The 22,638-nt window shown below is 43.4% G+C and overlaps 1 long non-coding RNA gene across 1 annotated transcript in view; it reads right to left on the minus strand.

Moving 5' to 3' along the window:
- Nucleotides 1-288: 288 nt before the first annotated feature.
- Nucleotides 289-22,638, minus strand: part of LOC120986843 — a 28,616-nt gene continuing 6,266 nt past the window's right edge. The window contains exons 3-4 of the long non-coding RNA XR_005775809.1: nucleotides 9,347-9,356; nucleotides 289-517 (exon numbers count right to left, since the gene is read on the minus strand). This is a non-coding gene — a long non-coding RNA (uncharacterized LOC120986843). The remainder of the gene's footprint in view (nucleotides 518-9,346; nucleotides 9,357-22,638) is intronic.

Below are 22,638 nucleotides of genomic sequence, written 5' to 3' on the forward strand. Positions count from 1 at the left end.
CCCCTAGGGGACCAGATGGAAGACTGTGACACAGGACAGATATGCAGCAATTCAGGATACACAGACACAATACATCCCCACAATGCATCATGGTTTCCTCCTCTCTGCCCTGGAGACACCCGAGGAGTAATTCAATTATCTCTCAGGACAAAGGGAAATCGCCAATACGCATGTGGAGACAACAGGACAGAAATCACCATTAAAACATACAATGTCCCAACCCTTACAGTAAACACAGACATTTAACATTTCCCCAGATAGCTCAAGTCTGAGTGCATATTATTAGGTGAATGGCACTCAGACTACACAAATACACTAAAATTAGCTATCTGGGTACCCTCACATAACATACAATACAATTCCAAAGACAGAAAAATACATGAACTTATATAACTATGCCGCTATTGCATAAAACTGGTGCATACAACATGGGGCCGTAATCACATGGTAAGAGGCTGGCAAGTAGTCCTCTCCAAGCACTCGTGGCAACCTCAAAAGAGGGGAGTTTGTCACATATCTTCCCTTTGGGGTTAAGACTAAACAGGTATCTGACCTCCTGTCGGTCAGTACCTAGATTAGTCGGGAAGCTCCCTGTGACAGTATCATCCGTGTCACCGTCTAGTATTCCCTTTTTCCCTTGAAATAGCACAGTCAAGTAATCCACAGAGCAATAAATCGCTATTATCGCTAGTATCGCTGGTATCGCCGGTATCGACAAATAAGTCTATACATTAGCCCAAGCTGAATGCTAGAAATACTTTACTGGAAGGCTTCACATTGAAAAAATACAATTGCTTTTATCCCCTGCTCCCATGCAAGGGAGACACCAACAACAAACATACATTAATCAATAACACAAAGGTTACAACCCACATAGACACCATGGTTAACATAATCAACACAGGCAGGAGAATATACATTGCCCTCTGTCCTGAGAGACAATCGAATTACAACTCGGTTGTCTCCAGGACAGAGGACAATCGCCAATACACACAAAGAGACAAAAGAACAGACATCACTTACTCAAACATACAATGTCCCACCCTTTACAATACACATAGACATTTAACACATCCCAAAATGACACGAATTAGACCAGGAATTCAAAAGTTAGTGCAAGTCTCTTTGGCCTGGCTGTACTCATGGCTTTTCTGCACAAAACCGGTGCATACAATATGGGACCATAATCGCATGGTAAGAGGCTGGCAAGTAGTCCTCTCCAAGAACTCGTGGCAACCTCAAAAGAGGGGAGTTTGTCACACTCCCCCACAAGGAAACATTAGCAGCAGTGGCGAGGCTACTTTACGGCAGCCCCTTGGACCATAGACACAATGGTCAGGAGGGGACCTCATTGACTTCTATGGGAGTGTTTTCTAGGCATGCTCTGTGCTCTGTGCAGAGGTCATTGTACAAGGAAAGAACAGATAAGCTCTGAAAATCACCTATTGTGAATTGTGGATCCTGTCTTATCTATACACAGAGGTGATACCATTACAGGCAGGATTAGAATGGTTTAACTGCAGTAAAGTGATCTTCTGTACAAACCAAGAGGTGGTGCCAATTATTAATGGCTAGTGTGACATATATGATGATATATACCCTTTAATGAATCATTATGATTTATTTAATAATTTATTAATTCTATAGAGAAATGTTTTAGAATACTATAGCTTATGGAAAATATAAAATTTAATGATTTTAAGCACGTTATTCAGTAACATCTTCACGTAAGTTCTACACTCATTGACAAAAACAAAACAAAAAAAACACACACACACCAAGAAGGAGTTATTGGAATAGAATGAAACTTTATGTGTGAATGCAATGATGATATATGTAACAGTTTACAATACTAGAGCAAAATGATAAGTTTATTGGGGAAAACCAACTAAAAAGAGCTTCTAGTACTGTGTTAGGCCAGCTCTAGCCTGGCTACAAGATAAGATACTGTTGTGCATGGAGTCATGCAGGCTCCATGTGGTACCCTTTGACAGCTCCAGGTGGTATCCACAGATGTTGCAGCTAGACCTCTAGATCCTGTTCATTCATAGGTTGCCAAAGTTGGTGTCCCAGCTGGTTCCAAAAATTCTTGATTGACGATAAATCTGGCAACCAGGCAGGCTAAGGAAGTGTTGAATCTGGTGGAGACATTCCTGGGAAACGCTTGCTGTTTGTTGACAAGCATTATCCTGCTGAAAAAGGCAAGTTGAAAGCACTGCCATGAGATGCAACACATATGGCTACAGGATGTCCTGCACATATCGCTAAACTGTTAGTGTCCCCCATATCACTATTAGGGGGCTATTCATATGCAATGGCACCCATATCATCACACCAGAAGTTGGGGCAGTGTGTTGCTCCACAGCAGGATTGGAGCTCTCATGACGAGGCCTCTATACTCTAAGCTAAACATCGTCAGATCTCAAAAAGAACCTGGACTAGTTGCCAAAGACAATATTGTTCTAATTTGTAGCCGTCCAGGTTTCACAACAGTTTTGTTCACAACACCATTGCCAACGATGGTGGCTGATTGTCAATGGCATAACACATAATTGGCATTGTGACACTAAATTTCCTACTGCTAAGAGCCTGGAAATTGTCCAGGCAGAGACAGGGGTGTGTAATGAAGGTTCTACCTGTGACTGGATAGTGGACAAGAAAACCATGGGAGCTGCTTGTGCTTGTTGGTGGATCAAATGATCCTCTCCACTGATGGCCTTTCTGGGCTGTGCAGAGCCACATCACTCTGTGTACCTTCACTGAACTACTGCTCCTAACACCTCCAAACAGTTAGGTCACAATGGCAGACAATTCATCAAAACGACCATCCTCCCTCTCCCAGTCTAATGATACGCCTTCTCTCAAAGTCTGTCAACTGGTCAACATGTCTTCATGTGAATCATAGAGGCATGTCTAACAGTCACTCTACCCAAAAAGTTATTTCACTACCTGTTAAAGGGAATAGTAATTATTGATATTTTGGGTGCTCTCAATAATTAATATTCATAAATCGGCGTAAATCGTCTATTTATACCTTAAAAGAAACTACCTGTGTTGCCTTACCTAATTCCCTGAACTGCATGCGCTATATTACTACTATCGCGGCAACTACTACAATAAATGACTACACGCTGTACTTTGAATAATAAAAGGAATTTATTAAACCAATTACACGCCTACAGTCTAATTATTGCTATAAGTATACATATTTATATCAATGGACATATAAACATATATACTTATAGTCGCACACAGTAATATACAGTATATTACCAACACTGCAATATACCTAAACTACGCTACACACAGTACAATATCTTACACAATTCCACCCCAAATCTACCTGCATAGCACACTTACATACACACTTAAATAACAGCAGCTCCCACCCACATAGCTCTATACACTGTCCCTACATGGTATATGGAACTGCAAGGGTTAATATATGAAGGCCATTGTTTAATGCAGGGTGATGCAAGGCAGGGGTTAATGCAGGGCAATGCAAGGCAGACTGCAGGGGTTCATGCAGGGCAATGCAAGGCAGACTGAAGGGGTTCAGGGGTTAATTGATATATAGAAGTCCAGCAAGAAACAATATTGATGTAACATAGAATACGGGTAAAAGGTAGGAATTGAACACGTCCAGCAGCAATACCCTAGTACATGATGCAATGTCTACATTTAATGAGAAAACTATACCTAAATAGTCAAAATCGGGTGGGCCACATACGGGTCCAGCTTACTGGGTAAATGGTAGGGACGATGACCCTGCCACTAATGCCCTAAAATGGTCCTATGCCCAGGGACGTCCCCTAATGGTGGGGACTCCCTGTCCTCGTACCTAGCCTCAGACTCCTGTCTAGCCCTGTTAAAGGTGACAGGTAGAGTGACGCTGGCACCCAAAGTGGCCACCCGAAGAGTGACTAGCACAAAAACAAAAACAAAATAGGAGACAAAATGGTGTCCACTATATACATCCCTCGTGACCGAATGCCAGGAGGTATAGGGTCCACCTAGGAGTTAAAAATACGCAAACAGAACATACGCACAAACAACGAACCAATAGGATACTGTAATAATATGTTATAGATACAGAAACGACCCCGACGCGTTTCACCCACAAAGTGGGATCATCAGGGGGTAATACGAGGTGGATATATAGAGATAGCAAAATACATAGACGCAAATTAGATATGAGGAGCCCATCAATTAGATACGTGGGTCTCGTACTGCATATAGGAAGCCCACTGGATATAAAGTAGGCCCCGTGGAGAGGCGTAATTAATAAATACGTTAGGGAGATTCAATAAAATACACCAGACCCAAACGCAGTGTAAATGAAAATCAAATAAGGACTGAATACATACAGTCACTGAAGGTGAGGTAGGCAATCAGGTCAGTTCGATACATACAAGGTACTCGTCTCTAAAGGGAATGGAACAAAGATTCAACGATACATGCGTCAAAGAAGTAACTCATAAAAATACAGGTCTAATGCCGAGTGTGACTCATACATACGTAAATAGAGGGTCAAGTTACCTGGGGTCACAGGAGCGCAACCTCATGAATTATGCATAAGCACACGGGAGCAGCATCACAGATATAGACCACAGGCCACATTCGGTATAACTGCAAATAGATAAGATATTGACCATGGAGATGGTATTAGGTAGCCTCGCAGGGCTATGCTATATGAAAAGGGGACCGAATCCAGTACCTGATATGTATTTCTGGTATCAGATAAACATTCAGGGTGTGGCTCCTAAGGTACAGGACTGCCAACCCACCCGAAACCTGGGAATGGAAAAAGGGGCTATATTGAAAAGCCTGTGGACGGACCATCCAGGAAACATATAGACACAGAGGTAAGTACTCACATGATGCCGTCTCAGATAGAGAAAGAGGGTCTGGGGTGGCGATGGTGGGCACCTCCACCCTATAAATACCCACCCCTTTATGAGATATGGGGGGCGGGAAACCAGAAGGGAGGTGCCGCAGACCACCTACCTAACGCCAGGTGAAGTGAGCTCCATCATCAGCCGCTGCTGTGTGTTTGCCGTCAGGGGTGCGTTCCAATGTGGAACGCACGCCTGAGAATCACAGTCGGAGCGCCGCCGGCCGGATATCCGGTCTGTGGACCGCAAGCATCCTGTGATTAAACATGAACATGCGTTCCAGCGTGAAACGCAAACCGGAAGAAGCCAGGTCGGGTATACATCGCTGTCAAAGGTGAGGAACACAGCTGTGTAGAGATATAGCGACAAGCCACAAATGGATGATAGATGATGGGGCTGAGAAGTGGAGGACGAGGGAAACGAAAAAAAGGGGGAAAAGAAATGTGTGCAAGGAATTTATGGATAATAATAGAACAGGCAAATACATACTCAAAACACGATAATAAAAGACTGACAACCCTGATGATGACAGGTGCCAGATAGATGGTGTGCACTATTGGAGGGCCACACCATGATCGATATAACATTCAGGTACTTTGCGTACCCAGGCTAAGAGATGGGGGATACTTAATATCCTCACGGATGGCCACAATGGCGAACGGGACATAACAAGAAGAGTCCCCGTGCGAGGCCAGAGCTGAAGCAGAAACAGAGTTAGGACCCTAAGAAATGTATTATGAAAGTAAGCAAGCAAAATATAATATGGATGCTTATAAAATGAATGGAGATCAGCCTATTAATGATGGAATACTAGCAAGGAGGTTAAAGATATGACTCATAAAAAACATGAAAAGGTGAGGCGTTCGTTTAAACCACGAGGAGATTGTGAACGGAACCTGTGTATCCATTCACTCTCCTTTTGTAAAATGTGTCTGTCCCAGTCACCTCCACGTGGGGAGGGCGGTACCAATTCAAGAACGGAGAACCGGAGAACGGAGGGATCTCCCCCGTGACAATCATTGACGTGTAAAGCCAACGGGGTTGGCTCCTTCTTGTTTACATCGTTAATGTGTTCCAGGATTCTCCTCCTGAACTCGCGGATGGTCTTGCCCACGTAGTCCAGTGGGCAGGAACACTGGCAAAGATACACCAGACCCTTCGACACGCAGTTGGCAAAGTCGCGAACCTGATAAGGACGACCTGTGGCCGAGCAGGTGATGGTTTTTGCAGTCGAGATGAATTTGCAGGCCTTACATCTCCCACATTTGAAGATGCCAATCGGTTTGCGATCCAACCAGCAGCCGCCCTTAGTTGGTGGTGAGAAGTGGCTACGGACAAGGCGGTCCCTCAGGCTCCTCCCCCGTCTGTAGGAAACCGAGGGATATTTACTCACGATGTCGGATAGGTCGGAATCCATATGTAAAATGGGCCAATATTTGGTCAGGACTTCCCTAATAGCACCGTTGGCAGCGTCAAAATTAGCAATGATCCGTGCTGGTTGGGGATCATTGGTGGTTCTAGATCTCGGAACCAACAATTCGGTTCGAGGTTTTGCTGCTGCGTGTTGAAATGCCTCCCTAAGTACTCCTCTGGGATAGCCCCTTGCGAGGAGTCTCTGCTGCAGGCCCCCCGCCTCATTATAGAATGATGTGTTATTGGAGCAGTTCCTCCTGACCCTGAGGTATTGGCCTCTGGGTATGCCCCGTTTCAGAGCAGTGGGATGGTGGCTGCTCCAATGGAGCAGGGAGTTTGTAGCAGTGTTCTTACGAAAAATGTTGGTGGTTAGAGAGTCCCCTACCTTGGTTACCCTCACATCGAGGAAGGCAATGGACACAGGATCCATCTCGTATGTGAACCTGAGGCCCACCTGATTCTGATTAAGGTCCAGAACAAACTGTTTGAAGCTATGAGGATCACCCTTCCAGACGACGAACACGTCGTCTATGTAACGTGTCCAGAATTGGATCTTATCCGTCCACCAGACGGTATGGTCCGGAAACACAAAGTTGTCCTCCCACCAGCCCAGGAAGAGGTTGGCATAGGATGGGGCACATGGGCTACCCATAGCCGTCCCCCTGAGCTGGTGGTAGAACCGTGCATCGAATAGGAAAAAATTGTGGTTAAGGGTGAACCTCAATAGCTCCAACACGAACGCATTGTGTGGAAAACAATGGATATCCCTGGTTCTCAGGTAGTAATCAACAGCCTTGAGGCCCTGGTCATGTGTTATGGAGCTATACAACAACTTTGTGTTTCCGGACCATACCGTCTGGTGGACGGATAAGATCCAATTCTGGACACGTTACATAGACGACGTGTTCGTCGTCTGGAAGGGTGATTCTCATAGCTTCAAACAGTTTGTTCTGGACCTTAATCAGAATCAGGTGGGCCTCAGGTTCACATACGAGATGGATCCTGTGTCCATTGCCTTCCTCGATGTGAGGGTAACCAAGGTAGGGGACTCTCTAACCACCAACATTTTTCGTAAGAACACTGCTACAAACTCCCTGCTCCATTGGAGCAGCCACCATCCCACTGCTCTGAAACGGGGCATACCCAGAGGCCAATACCTCAGGGTCAGGAGGAACTGCTCCAATAACACATCATTCTATAATGAGGCGGGGGGCCTGCAGCAGAGACTCCTCGCAAGGGGCTATCCCAGAGGAGTACTTAGGGAGGCATTTCAACACGCAGCAGCAAAACCTCGAACCGAATTGTTGGTTCCGAGATCTAGAACCACCAATGATCCCCAACCAGCACGGATCATTGCTAATTTTGACGCTGCCAACGGTGCTATTAGGGAAGTCCTGACCAAATATTGGCCCATTTTACATATGGATTCCGACCTATCCGACATCGTGAGTAAATATCCCTCGGTTTCCTACAGACGGGGGAGGAGCCTGAGGGACCGCCTTGTCCGTAGCCACTTCTCACCACCAACTAAGGGCGGCTGCTGGTTGGATCGCAAACCGATTGGCATCTTCAAATGTGGGAGATGTAAGGCCTGCAAATTCATCTCGACTGCAAAAACCATCACCTGCTCGGCCACAGGTCGTCCTTATCAGGTTCGCGACTTTGCCAACTGCGTGTCGAAGGGTCTGGTGTATCTTTGCCAGTGTTCCTGCCCACTGGACTACGTGGGCAAGACCATCCGCGAGTTCAGGAGGAGAATCCTGGAACACATTAACGATGTAAACAAGAAGGAGCCAACCCCGTTGGCTTTACACGTCAATGATTGTCACGGGGGAGATCCCTCCGTTCTCCGGTTCTCCGTTCTTGAATTGGTACCGCCCTCCCCACGTGGAGGTGACTGGGACAGACGCATTTTACAAAAGGAGAGTGAATGGATACACAGGTTCCGTTCACAATCTCCTCGTGGTTTAAACGAACGCCTCACCTTTTCATGTTTTTTATGAGTCATATCTTTAACCTCCTTGCTAGTATTCCATCATTAATAGGCTGATCTCCATTCATTTTATAAGCATCCATATTATATTTTGCTTGCTTACTTTCATAATACATTTCTTAGGGTCCTAACTCTGTTTCTGCTTCAGCTCTGGCCTCGCACGGGGACTCTTCTTGTTATGTCCCGTTCGCCATTGTGGCCATCCGTGAGGATATTAAGTATCCCCCATCTCTTAGCCTGGGTACGCAAAGTACCTGAATGGTTTATCTGATACCAGAAATACATATCAGGTACTGGATTCGGTCCCCTTTTCATATAGCATAGCCCTGCGAGGCTACCTAATACCATCTCCATGGTCAATATCTTATCTATTTGCAGTTATACCGAATGTGGCCTGTGGTCTATATCTGTGATGCTACTCCCGTGTGCTTATGCATAATTCATGAGGTTGCGCTCCTGTGACCCCAGGTAACTTGACCCTCTATTTACGTATGTATGAGTCACACTCTGCATTAGACCTGTATTTTTATGAGTTACTTCTTTGACGCATGTATCGTTGAATCTTTGTTCCATTCCCTTTAGAGACGAGTACCTTGTATGTATCGAACTGACCTGATTGCCTACCTCACCTTCAGTGACTGTATGTATTCAGTCCTTATTTGATTTTCATTTACACTGCGTTTGGGTCTGGTGTATTTTATTGAATCTCCCTAACGTATTTATTAATTACGCCTCTCCACGGGGCCTACTTTATATCCAGTGGGCTTCCTATATGCAGTACGAGACCCACGTATCTAATTGATGGGCTCCTCATATCTAATTTGCGTCTATGTATTTTGCTATCTCTATATATCCACCTCGTATTAGCCCCTGATGATCCCACTTTGTGGGTGAAACGCGTCGGGGTCGTTTCTGTATCTATAACATATTATTACAGTATCCTATTGGTTCGTTGTTTGTGCGTATGTTCTGTTTGCGTATTTTTAACTCCTAGGTGGACCCTATACCTCCTGGCATTCGGTCACGAGGGATGTATATAGTGGACACCATTTTGTCTCCTATTTTGTTTTTGTGCTAGTCACTCTTCGGGTGGCCACTTTGGGTGCCAGCGTCACTCTACCTGTCACCTTTAACAGGGCTAGACAGGAGTCTGAGGCTAGGTACGAGGACAGGGAGTCCCCACCATTAGGGGACGTCCCTGGGCATAGGACCATTTTAGGGCATTAGTGGCAGGGTCATCGTCCCTACCATTTACCCAGTAAGCTGGACCCGTATGTGGCCCACCCGATTTTGACTATTTAGGTATAGTTTTCTCATTAAATGTAGACATTGCATCATGTACTAGGGTATTGTTAATTGATATATGAATGAATGCTGGGCAAGGGTTCAGGGGTTTATGGGTTATTGCTGGATCAGGGGTTACTGGGGGGTTAATGCTGGGAATGAATAATATTGATTGGTGGATCAGGGGTTACTGGGGGATTTATGGTTCAGGGGTTAATGCAGGGGAAGGGTACTTAGCCATTCCAGGGTTTCATGCTCGTCTCCAGGGGTTGCTCGTTGCCCTGCGGATGATTCTCCCTCCTTCCCCTTCTCCTTCCTTTCTCTGGGGCTGCTGGGGTTAACTGCTCTTGAGCGCAGTGCTGCGGGGTTATTTAAACCCGCCCGCACTCGCTCCAGACTTCCTGCGCTGCAGGTGTGCGCACGCACTCCTGCAGCCAAGTCCACGTGGGCTGGCGTGGCGATATGCCCGCGTGTCCTGGTGCACACTTCCAGGCAGGGGATGATTTGAATCTCCCGCCTGTGAAGCACCTGCATACTTCTGGCGCTGTAATTACAGCACCGGAGGTAAGCGACACACTCTTTCTTCCCCCTGTCCCTGTTATGTAAAGCATCTCCGCCCTTGCCGGAGATGCTATGAAAGGGCAGAGGATCTCTATTGATCCCCTGTCCTTTGAAGTGACCCGAAACTGGACATGATTGTCCAGTCACCTAGTTGTCACTTCGCTGTCAGATACACTGGAATGCGCCTGCAGGAGGATTAGGCTGTTGGAGGGGGGGCACCCATGATTGGGGGCATGATTTGGCCATATTTAGGTTTATATATATATACAGTCAGGTCCAAAAATATTGGGACATCAACACAATTCTAACATTTTTGGCTCTATACACCATCACAATGGATTTGAAATGAAACGAACAAGATGTGCTTTAACTGCAGACTGTCAGCTTTAATTTGAGGGTATTTACATCCAAACCAGGTGAACGGTGTAGGAATTACAACAGTTTGCATATGAGCCTCTTACTTGTTAAGGAACCAAAAGTAATGGGACAGAATAATAATCATAAATCTAACTTTCACTTTTTAATACTTAGTGGCAAATCCTTTGCAGTCAATTACAGCCTGAAGTCTGGAACGCATAGACATCACCAGACGCTGGGTTTCATCCCTGGTGATGCTCTGCCAGGCCTCTACTGCAACTGTCTTCAGTTCCTGCTTGTTCTTCGGGCATATTCCCTTTAGTTTTGTCTTCAGCAAGTGAAATGCATGCTCAATCGGATTCAGGTCAGGTGATTGACTTGGCAATTGCATAACATTCCACTCCTTTCACTAAAAAAACTCTTTGGTTGCTTTTTGCATTATGCTTTGGGTCATTGTCCATCTGCACTGTGAAGCGCCGTCCAATGAGTTCTGAAGCATTTGGCTGAATATGAGCAGATAATATTGCCCGAAACACTTCAGAATTCATCCTGCTGCTTTTGTCAGCAGTCACATCATCAATAAATACAAGAGAACCAGTTCCATTGGCAGCCATACATGCCCACGCCATGACACTACCACCACCATGCTTCACTGATGAGGTGGTATGCTTAGGATTATGAGCAGTTCCTTTCCTTCTCCATACTCTTCTCTTCCCATCACTCTGGTACAAGTTGATCTTGGTCTCATCTGTCCATAGGATGTTGTTCCAAAACTGTGAAGGCTTTTTTAGATGTCATTTGGCAAACTCGAATCTAGCCTTCCTGTTTTTGAGGCTCACTAATGGTTTATATCTTGTGATGAACACTCTGTATTTACTCTGGTGAAGTCTTCTCTTGATTGTTGACTTTGACACCTACCTCCTGAAGAGTGTTCTTGATCTGGCCAACTGTTGTGAAGGGTGTTTTCTTCACCAGGGAAATAATTCTTCGGTCATCCACCACAGTTGTTTTTCGTGGTCTTTTAGTGTTGCTGAGCTCACCAATGCGTTCCTTCTTTTTAAGAATGTTCCAAACAATTGTTTTTGCCACGCCTAATGTTTGTGCTATCTCTCTGATGGGTTTGTTGTGTTTTTTCAGCCTAATGATGGGGGAAAACACAATATACAGATGAGTGTAAAGAGTTCATCATTGACCTCCTTATTGTAGTCTTAAAATACAACTACTTTGCTTTAAAAAATGGCTACTACCTGCAATTGCGGGGAACCGCAATGGGTTCGAATATGGCACCGACTTATGCCAACATCTTTATGTCAGACCTTGAGGCAGGACATGTCTATGTCTCCCACCACTTCAGCCATGTGCTGGGGTGGTGGAGATATATAGATGATGTGTTTGTCATTTGGAATGGCACTGAGGATGAATTGGCAAAGTTTCAGTTTACCCTTACTCATTCCACTGAACAGGTTAAACTTTTGGACACTATGGTGAGGATTTAGGACAACATGCTAATGACCGATCTTTATACCAAACCAACTGATTGTAATAAACTGTTAAGGTTTGAGAGTTGTCACCTGCGCTCTATGATCAAATCACTACCACGTAGTCAATTTCTTCGGGTTCAGCGGATCGTAAGGGATCCGGAGGTACAGTAAGTGACCTTAGACTGTCAGAGATGTCGGATAAGTTTACCCGTAGAGGTTACCCTAAAAGGTTGGTCCAGAGACACCTAGACACAATGGGGTCTGGCTCCTCTGGGTCAACCAAGAAAGACACCAGTGACAGGGTCCCCTTCATTTCTACTTTCACAGAGGGTAGTTATCAGGTAGCAGGGGTAATTACAAAACACTGGCCTATTTTGAAAAGTAATTTTGGCCTAGTTAAGAAATTCGATGCCCCCCCCCCTTAATGTCTTATAGAAGGTCCCCCAACCTGCGTGACAAACTTGTCAGAGCAGATGTGGTTGGGGATAAAACATTAATCCAGACCTACATAGGTCCTAAAAGAAATGGATGCTTCCCATGTTTGAGTTGTGTCAATTGCAGCTATATGCTGAAATGTGACAAATTTGCACATCCCACCTTAAATACTCAGTTTCGGATCCACCATTACCTAACATGTGACAGTACATTTGTTATTTATCTGCTGCAATGTCCGTGTGGTCTCCTTTATGTTGGAGAGACCACTTTGGATCTAAAGACAAGGCTCAACCAACACAGATATACGATACGACAGAAAAAGAAAGATCTCCCTGTGTCCAAGCATTTTGCAGATGTTGGACACAGAGAAAAAGATCTTAAATTTAGAATTATAGATCACATTCCCCCTCTTAACAGAGGAGGCAATAGAGAGTTGACATTAAAACAGCATGAATTAGTATGGATACATTGGTTGCGCACACTTAAATCTGAGGGTCTGAATACAGAATTCAAATGGGATCTGTTTAATAAATAGGTGTAGTTTGTTCTGTGAGCATGGGGGATCTAATTTGTCCAGCCTGGTATTGGGAATATGCAACAGTGTTATTTTTCCTTTAAATTGATTAAATTTTTGTCTTTCCTTTTTTCTATAGATTTTTGGGATATGCTGTAGGTCCTTTGCCCTCTTTCAACTAGCGAAGTCAGAAGTGGTTCCTTGTCTCCACACAATATGGCCTTGTTACACTACATGAAGAAACTCTGGACATCAGTGGTTCCATCTAGGAGTGTTATTATTTCTTGCATGATGATGTTTCTGGGTGTTTTGATGACAGTTTTATTTCTACAGTGGTGGTGATCATTTGACTACCGTGGCTGACCACAGTGTACCTTTACGGTAGTCATAACTATAGCAATAGTGGATGGAACCGATTTTGGTCCCTCTCTTATGTTACACCATTTTACACTGTAGTTAAGAGGGAAGGGTTAATCCCACCTCTGTCATCTAAAAGTATGGATCTGAGTGTAGGGACTAAGGGGGGACACGATATTGAACTTCTGATTATTCATTAGTGGCCTGGTGGTTAGCAGTTGAGTTCACCAGTGGTGCTGAGGCACCATGACGGTTGCCTCCGCAACATAATACGTGCCACCCTAGTTCCCTGTAATTCACTAAGTCTGGTATGATTGATCTTTGTCCGCACCCATTGCGGGGTCTATCTAGATGTTCCCACTGATGTTTCTCCAGATTGTTTACCAACAATTCTTAGTCGCCAAGGTGACTGGACACACCCCCTGTGCAGATTGGCTGTTGCTGAGTCACATGGTCCGCTCCTTCTTCTCCCTCTGATGCGAGTGAAGCGTTCCCCGTCATCACGTCGCTGATCACGTGGACGGTAGTTCGGGGTTACGCCCGCTCGCGCTGGAGAGGATGGGACGGACTTTCTGTCTCCGCACATGCGCACTGTACAGACGGGGACCCCAGTAACTTGCGGTCAGACTGAACCACCAAGGGTAAGCAATGCTATTTTAAATAAACAATATTGTAACCCTTTTCTAACTGGTACGAGCACTTTTGCACTGATACACAAGCTTATTAATCCATTATTTAGATGTGATACGAGAATTGTATACTCACAGTATTTATGAATTTCTCACTGTATGCAACAATTGGTTTTTAATATATTTATGCACTTTTTGTAATGAGCGAATATATTTATTGACTTTGATGTCACGTGATCATGCGCCATTTTCATCATGTGTTTTATTATCACTTAATTTGTATCATGTGTCTTGATTGCACGTTTTGGTATTTGGGTATATATACCCAGTTTAAACACTGTTGTATTGCTTGACAAAGGCCTCATTGAGTAGTCCAAAACGTTGCCTGGGGAATAAAGTTTGGGGTCATCACCCTTTCACGCTACTTTGGAGTGCTGCCTCGTTCTTTGGAGGTGTCTATAGTGGATGAGAAGCCTGCCTTCCCTGAGGAATTGCACACTGTACACACCATCTGACTATTCTGCTTTTCTATCTGTATTTGTGTATATACACTCACCTAAAGAATTATTAGGAACACCTGTTCTATTTCTCATTAATGCAATTATCTAGTCAACCAATCACATGGCAGTTGCTTCAATGCATTTAGGGGTGTGGTCCTGGTCAAGACAATCTCCTGAACTCCAAACTGAATGTCAGAATGGGAAAGAAAGGTGATTTAAGCAATTGAGCGTGGCATGGTTGTTGGTGCCAGACGGGACGGTCTGAGTATTTCCTAATCTGCTCAGTTACTGGGATTTTCACGCACAACCATTTCTAGGGTTTACAAAGAATGGTGTGAAAAGGGAAAAACATCCAGTATGCGGCAGTCCTGTGGGCGAAAATGCCTTGTAGATGCTAGAGGTCAGAGGAGAATGGGCCGACTGATTCAAGTTGATAGAAGAGCAACGTTGACTGAAATAACCACTCGTTACAACCGAGGTATGCAGCAAAGCATTTGTGAAGCCACAACACGCACAACCTTGAGGCGGATGGGCTACAACAGCAGAAGACCCCACTGGGTACCACTCATCTCCACTACAAATAGGAAAAAGAGGCTACAATTTGCACGAGCTAACCAAAATTGGACTGTTGAAGACTGGAAAAATGTTGCCTGGTCTGATGAGTCTCGATTTCTGTTGAGACATTCAAATGGTAGAGTCCGAATTTGGCATAAACAGAATGAGAACATGTATCCATCATGCCTTGTTACCACTGTGCAGGCTGGTGGTGGTGGTGTAATGGTGTGGGGGATGTTTTCTGGGCACACTTTAGGCCCCTTAGTGCCAATTGGGCATCGTTTAAATGCCACAGGCTACCTGAGCATTGTTTCTGACCATGTCCATCCCTTCATGACCACCATGTACCCATCCTCTGATGGCTACTTCCAGCAGGATAATGCACCATGTCACAAAGCTCGAATCATTTCAAATTGGTTTCTTGAACATGACAATGAGTTCACTGTACTAAAATGGCCCCTACAGTCACCAGATCTCAACCCAATAGAGCATCTTTGGGATGTGGTGGAACGGGAGCTTCGTGCCCTGGATGTGCATCCCTCAAATCTCCATCAACTGCAAGATGCTATCCTATCAATATGGGCCAACATTTCTAAAGAATGCTATCAGCACCTTGTTGAATCAATGCCACGTAGAATTAAGGCAGTTCTGAAGGCAAAAGGGGGTCCAACACCGTATTAGTATGTGTTCCTAATAATTCTTTAGGTGAGTGTACATATATATATATATATATATATATTTTTATTTTTTTCAAATCTCACCCTTCCCTATACACTACCAAAAAATAGTCCCTGGAAGCATTTTAAATAAGGCAGTGGGGAAGCACTTTTACACCTTCATGTGGCAAGACCCAGTATCGAATCAGACCACACCTATGATCATTTACATATTTGCCTGAGACATAATTGCATGCAGAGTTTTGCAGCAATCCAACATTTCTATCTGAGTGCATTATTTTTGTAAATAAGTCAATATATCTGTGACCAAAGTCCCTCATAAAGAGAACCAGTATCAGCAACCAAATTCTTATGGGACTCAAATGGGACTCTCATTACTCTTATAAGAAAATATTAAAAAACTTGGAAATTACTGTAATCCCTTTTACCCATCTGTAGTAGTTAACATCTTATATATTACATTTTCCCCAAATATACATTAACTTTTTTTTTACTGTGCATCTAAAATGTATTCCCCAACCAGGATCTCTTACCCTAAAATTTGGTGTAAAGACCTCAACCTATCCCAATCAACCAATTGTCCTAGTTTAACAATTATTTTACTATCCAAAATTTGGAAACCTGTAGCCAATCAAAATGTTGGCAATATATATTACACCACAAACGAGTAAAAGCTAAACAATCCTTAATATCGCAACTATAACCTATGTATAGCTGTGAACAGATACAGGTTCTTATAGTGAGGGCGTGAAAACTGGCACAACTCCAGTCATTGATAAATGTCCCATAATGATGATTTATCGATTCATCTCCACTATTTATGTACCATACTATCTCAGTCTACAAGACTTTTAAGTTGAGATGCCAATATCATATCAGGTACGTTCAACAAAATACCTTTAACAAAATATTTCATATCAGGTACATTCAACAAAAGATTTCATTTCAGTTACACCTAACAAATGTACATTTAACAGCAACACAATAAGAATATTTTTAGGCTTATGTAATTTTTCAAACTAAGCTTCCAATGTACCTATGACAAGTGCACCATGCAGAATTATCCATTATATCTTGAGTAACTAGCAAAATATCTGAATACATGACATTTAATCATTTGTCAAACATAAATAGTAAATCTAAGTAAGAAAAATATAATTAAACTTTATGACTCATTTATCGTTCGTTATCTAGTAAATGGATTTATGCTACCTAAGCCCCAAGGCCTCTCTGTCTTGCCAAGATGACTTTGCTACCAATCTGCTATGTACAGTTAATCTAAGTGTCCATCTGTAAGATTTCTCTTCGAAGATTGCCCTTGGACTGCACATCATAATACCTCACGGCACATGCTAGGGGGGTTTTCTGGAAGCCCATTGGATCTGACCTCTTGGTTGACTGTCATAATAAATAGACTCGTCTTAGACACTCTGGGGGACTGAAAATACTGTGTTCTCAAACTTTGACCTCCACTTCAGGCTATTAATAAATAAGACTACAGTTATGAGTTATAAAGTACTCTACTCAGAGGGTTCAAGAGTTGGGTGTTCTTCAACCTTCTATTTTTTTCTCAATAAAATCCTCAAGATGCTAAAAGATTTACAGTAAGTGTGAGAACTTGAACAAGAACTCTGAATTCTGAACAGCAAAGCAATATTGTGAAAATCCTGTTGGGTAAATGGTATTTACGTATGTCTGAAATAAAATAAAAAAATTAGATTTATTACCAGAGACAGAGCTAATCTTGTCCAGGGGCAGTGTCTGGTATTTCAATACCAAAGGGCAACAACCACCCACTCCGCTTCCTACCACCTAATAATATAAAATATTCATCTTTTTTAATAATTCATTACAATGAAAGTTCTTCTAGAATAGTGCAGAGGAACATAAAAAATCTGAGCACCAGTACCCTCACATAAGTGTTTTGTACCAGTATTGGTACAGATCATATAAAAATAAATAAATGGGGGGCACCCGATTTATTTATTTTTATATAGTACTAATTTCTATTGACTGCGGGAGTGTCGTGAGGTGAGCACCATTTCACGGATCCACAAAACACGGAAAGCGGCAATGTGCGTTCCGCATTTTGCGGACCGCACATTGCCGACATAATAGAATATGCCTGTTCTTGTCCGCAATTGCGGACAAGAATAGGACATGTTCTATTTTTTTGCGAAAACGGAAGCACGGATGCGGAAGTGCGGATCCGCAAATGTGGATGCGGACAGCACATTCCGTCCCCATAGAGAATGAATGGGTCCGCACCCTTTCCGCAAAATTGCGTAAAGGATGCGGACACATTTTGCGGATGTGTGAATGGAGCCTTATTCATGAAGCAATGTTATTGAAATGACCAGCGGTAGACAAGCCAGTATGTACTGCTGACTGGTGATCCCAATATTAAAATACAATTTGTACACTCGGTCTCCCCAACATGGTTTGATGACTTGCAACATCTTAATATCCCCTGAAAATGCTCATAACAAGTTGGTGAGACATGTTGAGGAGACCGAGTGTACAAATTGTATTTAAAAGAGGTTGTTCTGGATTTTGATATTTATGCCCTTTCCTCAGGATAGGTCATCAATATCTTATCGTTGGGCATTCTACCCAAGAACCCCTGCTGATCAGCTGTTTGAGGAGGGTGGAGCACGGCTATGCTTATTATTGCAGATTAGCCCCATTCACATGAATTGGACTGAGCTGTGCCTAGGCCATGTGACCGAAAAGGACGTTACTGGCCTAGGAAGTGGCAGAGGAGCTCACTGGAGCACCATGGTCTTTTAGAACAGATGATGAGGAGTGCCGGAAGTCAGACCTTCACTGACGGTTCTTGAGGACAGCAATATCAAAATCCTTGACATTCCCTTTAATGTCAGGATCAAGAATCAGCAGTACATATGTATTAATGTTTTGAAGGGAGTCTATCATGTATATTTTACATATGTAACTAATGTCAATGTACTGTGGTGTACTTATACATTGGTAAAACCGAACCTTTCCTTCCCTTATTGCCGTTTCCACCACCTAGAAAAGCACTTCAATGCATATGCAAGTGAGACTTCAAGTAGCAAGTAGGGTGTTTTATTCCATTGAAATTTCCCAAGCCCGCTACTGTAATTGATCCTTATCTTTACACTGTCATGGCCATCCCCTCTCCTGGTGATGTCATTGATCCACTGCATCCAAATATCTTGCAAGCACAGGCTAACAATCAACCTGCACATTACACTGCATACTGTGGTCTAATCAATATGTACTGCACATGGAATAAACTGAACATGTGGTAGCGGGCATCCACCACACCCACCGCTACTGGTATAGCTACTGAAGAATCACTATAAGTACAGATCGCTATACTCAAAGGTTCTTTACCTCATTGCAGACTTCAGTTTCCACAGAGTTAGGCCTCTTTCACACGAGCGTGACGGATTGGCTCCGGATGCGTTCAGGGTGCGTTTAGTTTTGTCTGCGATTTTGTCTGCGATTGCATTCAGTTGTTCTGTTTTTTTTTGCGCGGGTCCAATGCGTTTTGATGCGTTTTTCATGTGCGTGATAAAAAAACTGAAGTTCTACAAAAAACATGTCTTAGCAACCATCAGTGAAAAATGCATTGCATCCGCACTTGCATCCGGATGCAATGCGTTTTTTACTGGAGCCCCATTCACTTCTATTGGGCCAGGGCTGCGTGACAAACGCAGAATATACTGTAGAACATGCTGCGTTTTTCACGCAACGCAGAACTGATGCTTGAAAAAAAACGTTCATGTACACAGACCCATTGAAATGAATGGGTCCGGATTCAGTGCGGGTGCTATGCGTTTACATCACGCATTGCACCCGTGCGGAAAACTTGCTCGTGTGAAAGGGGCCTTACACACGAGCGAGTCCATTGCGGGAATCACGCTCCGTGTGTGAGTGTGATCCTCCGCTCTGGACTTACAGGAGCGCACAGCATTATCATGATTTATGATGCTATGTATCTCTGCTTGACCTTATTTCTACAGAATCATACCGACAGCTTTATGTCACTATGATTCTGTGGAAAAAAGGCCATGCAGAGACACACAGCATTATAAATCATGATCATGCCGTGCGCTCCTGCAATCCAGAGCGGAGGATCCCACTCACACACGGAGCGTGATTCCCGCAATGGACTCGCTCGTGTGAAACAGCCCTTACTCTTACTTCATTTGCAGCTTGCAAGAGAATATCCAGCCACCTGTAGCTCATACAGTGATGTCACTAGGTGCTCCGGTGGAACGCGAGGTTTGGATAGGGAACGGAGTTGAGCCAACGACCGGGGCACACTCCTAAGCATAGATACCAATCCACTATATACTGGAATTGCAAGCTGCAAATGAGGTAAGAGTAATGCTGTGGAAACTGAAGTCTGCAATAAGGCACAGAACCTTTGTGTATAGTGATCTCTACCCATAGTGATTTTTCAGTAGCTATACCAGTAGCAGTGGGTGTGGTGGATGCGCGGTATCATATTTTCAGTTTATTCAGTGAGTTTATCGAGTGCAGCAAGTAGTGCGGTACTGCTGCGATACCGCAACAACATAGTATAGTGTGACGGAGGGAACGAGCGCCAGTGCTATTATTTATATTATGTACTGTGCATGGACTACTGATATGCATGCTACAAGTCAACCAGAAGTGGAGGATTGCTATTGAAAAGAATTGCACTGGAGCCCAGCAAACTAAATCTGGAGCCATCTCTTCATCCAAAGTAGAGAGACAATACACAGGTTCAAGCAGTATATGCTGTGAAGGCAATGCCCATAGTATGCATTGTAATGCACAGGTACAGACTAAGCGGTAGTCTTCGCCTACGCGAAAATGGGATGCAAAGGATCAGTGACATCACCAGGAGAGAGGAAGAATATGAGATTGCAAGGAGGAGGACCTGGGATTGTTTGCACGGTGCCAAGAAGAAAATACCCACTTAGGAACTTGGAACAATTTGCATATACATCAAATTACTTTTTATGGGTGACAAAAACATTGATAGGGGAAGGAAAGATATGGTTTTACCGATGTATAAGTGCACTACAGTACCTTGGCATTAGTTACATACAGTATGTAAAATCTAGGTGAGAAACTCTGTTTAAATTATTAGGTGGTAGGAAGTAAGAGCGGTTTTGTTGCCCTTGGGCTTTTTGTAAATATTCCTGACATGACCTTTTTCTACCAAGGGGGTATCTTTGTTAAGTGGTACTTCAATACCAGGCGGGGCCCATTGACAAGAATGGTCTTGTTTCCACAGAGCAATTTTCCAAATATCTGAAATTCATTCACTGACATTAGCCATGTATTTTAGGTGACAAAAATATACCAGAAACCAGACACAAAACTTATCAGAATTAATGTGCACACAATAGTAAATCTGCCCCTTTCTGCTTGATTGCATTGGATCTTTTTTTATTCCTCATTTGCTAATCTGCGTTGCACTTAGGTTCCTTGAACCTACATATCAGGCTAAATGATTCAGGATGTTGACCTCCATCTACACAGAACACGTGCACGCTCATGTATCTTATGAACATATTATGAGTAGGGTCTAATAATTTATGTGCAATGTAAATCAACCCATAAGAATGACTAGGGCAAGTGATTGGGTTCAAAGTCAGCTTCAACAGGCGTTCTCTTCTACTGGAAATTTGGGCCCATTATGGCATCACTGGTATTCCTGCCAGCCCTGATGATAATTTATTTTTATTGATTTTTCAAATGTATTTTTTTTTTAGCTATTTAGGACCAAAACTTATGATAGGTCATAAATATTGGATCAGAATGGGTGAGACATCCAGCTATTTTGGGCAGTCGTGGCATTGGAAACTATACAGCATATGGATGGAAGTATAAGGCTCAGCAAACTGTGTTGTTGTGTGTACTGTTTTTCATTTCTCTGGCATCTGCTGCCCAAAACAGCTGAATGGTGGAGCTGAGCGAATCCAAGTTTCCGAAGTTTAGATTTGATATGATTCCGAATTCCCTCATGCTTTGTAGTAACGAATCAGTTTTTCCTAAAATGGTGGCTGCACATATTGTCATGTATTTAACGAGGCATGGACTCGCGGGGCAGGGATGTAGTACAACCACTTTACAAAGCGTTGGTGCGGCCTCATCTGGAATATGCAGTTCAGTTCTGGGCACCAGTCCATAGAAAGGACGCACTGCAGCTGGAAAAAGTACAGAGAAGAGCGACTAAACTGATAAGGGGCATGGAGGGTCTTAGTTATGAAGAAAGATTAAAAGAATTGAATTTATTTAGTCTTGATAAGAGATGTCTAAGGGGGGACATGATTAACCTCTAAAATATATAGATGATCCATATAAAAAATACAGTGAAAAACTGTTCTATGCAAAATGCCCTCAAAAGACGAGGGGGCACTCTTTTCCAGAGGCATCAAAGCTTCTTTACTGTAAGAACTGTGAATCTGTGGAATAGGCTTCATCAGGACGTGGTTACAGCAGGAACAGTGGATAGTTGTAAAAAGAGTTTAGATGAATTCTTAAAAGTAAACAACATTAATGCTTATGAAAATGTGTAGAAATCTGAGTCTCACTTCCTTCTGGAATTCGCGTCCCCACCTATCCCTTGGTTAAACTTGATGGACTTCTGTCTTATTTCAACCGTATCAACTATGTAACTATGTAACATGTTACAAAGTGAACGTAAGAAGTCCGGGAACGCAAGATCACCTATAATGCCATGCAGCCAGCCATACCACAAGTAGCCATCCTACAGCCCTATAAAAGCCTTATCCAGCGTGGTTAGTTCTCCTTCTGCTGTTTGTTCACAAATACCAACAGTTATGAGCAGAGATGTGGTAGGTGATTGCTGCAGCCAATTACTGTCTATTATCGTCAAAGTGTACCTTTGTTTTTGTTTTTAAATGTTTGCTTAGTGGCTGTGATTCTTTGTATAATCATAATTTTTGTCTAATAGGGTAAAGTGACCTATACCCCACACTT

This window comes from Bufo bufo, chromosome 1, assembly GCF_905171765.1.
Source record: "Bufo bufo chromosome 1, aBufBuf1.1, whole genome shotgun sequence".
Classification (NCBI taxonomy): Eukaryota; Metazoa; Chordata; class Amphibia; order Anura; family Bufonidae; genus Bufo; species Bufo bufo.